This window comes from Orycteropus afer, unplaced genomic scaffold, assembly GCF_000298275.1.
Source record: "Orycteropus afer afer isolate SDZICR_OR568_19922 unplaced genomic scaffold, OryAfe1.0 scaffold00443, whole genome shotgun sequence".
Classification (NCBI taxonomy): domain Eukaryota; kingdom Metazoa; phylum Chordata; class Mammalia; order Tubulidentata; family Orycteropodidae; genus Orycteropus; species Orycteropus afer.
The window spans coordinates 1,760,672-1,762,246 of record NW_006922030.1 but is presented as its reverse complement, the minus strand read 5'-3'; the positions used below and the strand labels follow the sequence as shown (position 1 = coordinate 1,762,246).

Genomic DNA, 1,575 nt, shown 5'->3' with positions numbered 1-1,575 from the left:
TGATACGGTGGCTGCGATGATGGGATCAAGTATAGCAGGGATTGTGGGGCTGGCGCGGGATCGGGCAGTGTTTCGTTCTGCTGTGCATGGGGTCGCTGTGAGTCGGAAACGACTCGACGGCACTTAACAACAACAACAACATATACACCATTATTTTAAAATACACACAATTTTTAAACATATCTGTCATTTTCCTTGATTCATGATAATCACTTAACTACCTACAAGAAAACTAGAATTTATTCTTTAGTTTTCCTTTCCAAATAATGTTGAATAACTTTTATCAAACAAAAATTTATAAGTATTTCTTATAAATACTGAATTTCTTAGTAAACATTCTTAGGAAAAGAGCATGGAAAAATGGCTGAAAATGTTATATTCTTCATTACATTTTATCATAAAATCATAACTACTTCTGAAATTATTAGAACACTGGCTACAAGAGGCCATTTAAGACAGTCTCCTTAAAATATCTCTGTATTTACTTATACAATACAATGAAATATTTATTCAATTTTCTATAATAAGATAAAAAGCTGTGGTGGTGTAGTGCCCAAGGCATTTGACGCTAACCAGGAGGCTAGCAGTACAAACCCACCAGTCACTCCTCAGAAGGAGGATTGGGCAATCTATTTCCATAATGATACTGCCTTGGAAACCCAAAGAGGGGTCACTGTGAGTTGGATATGACTTGATGGCAGTGAGTGAGTGAATGATAATATAATTAGAAATTTAACTTAACTCTATTCAACATAACTGTATTAAAATTCACTGTGAATCAGGAATTCTATTAGGTACTAGTCAGTATAGAAGATGAGTTTTAAAAAAAATCCCTTTATTTCAAAAGTGATCAAAGTTTTGGGAAACAGGTATATTATATATGTGTTTTTCTTCTAAAATTGGTTTTACATAAAAATCAGAGGAAAATTCTTTAAGAGAAATTGGACAAAAACCATACATATTAACACATTCTTAGCATTTTTTTGTTTGAACCTGCATGCCTACTTGTATACAATTCATAAATGGTTCTAGATTTCCATTAATATTCCTCATAATTGTCTTTCAAGCTATTGAAGCATTAAACTCTCTTTATGGTGTGGAAGAATCCACAACGGGGATTATTATTTACCATCTCATATTTGTTCCACCAAGGTTGCTGTTGCTACTGTATGCCATACAGTCAATTCCAACCCAAAGTGACCCTATATGAAAAAATTTCAGTCACTATTACATTACATTGAAAACTTTCTTCCAGATTTTGAGTTATATATTTATGAAAGAATACCAAGAGTAGGGTTTCTGAGGCAAATAGAATATTTTAATGACTTCTAACTCTTATTTTAAATTTCTTTTTAAAGAATTTGTCAGGATAAACCTAATAATGTATTTTTAAAAATTTCTCAATAGTAAATACTAACATAAAATTTCCTTTCAGGTTTACTGTGATGTTCAGTATATCTTTGGTTTACATACTTTCTAATAACTGTAGTTATCCTAAATTATTTACCTTTCAATATGATAGTATTATTAAATTTAAAGCATTATTGTTGTTGTTATGTGCCGTCGAGTCGGCCC

The 1,575-nt window shown here is 31.7% G+C and overlaps 1 protein-coding gene across 1 annotated transcript in view; it reads right to left on the bottom strand.

Moving 5' to 3' along the window:
• TLL1 (tolloid like 1) overlaps positions 1-1,575 on the bottom strand; it is a 381,362-nt gene that overhangs the window by 61,831 nt on the left and 317,956 nt on the right. The window lies entirely within an intron of this gene.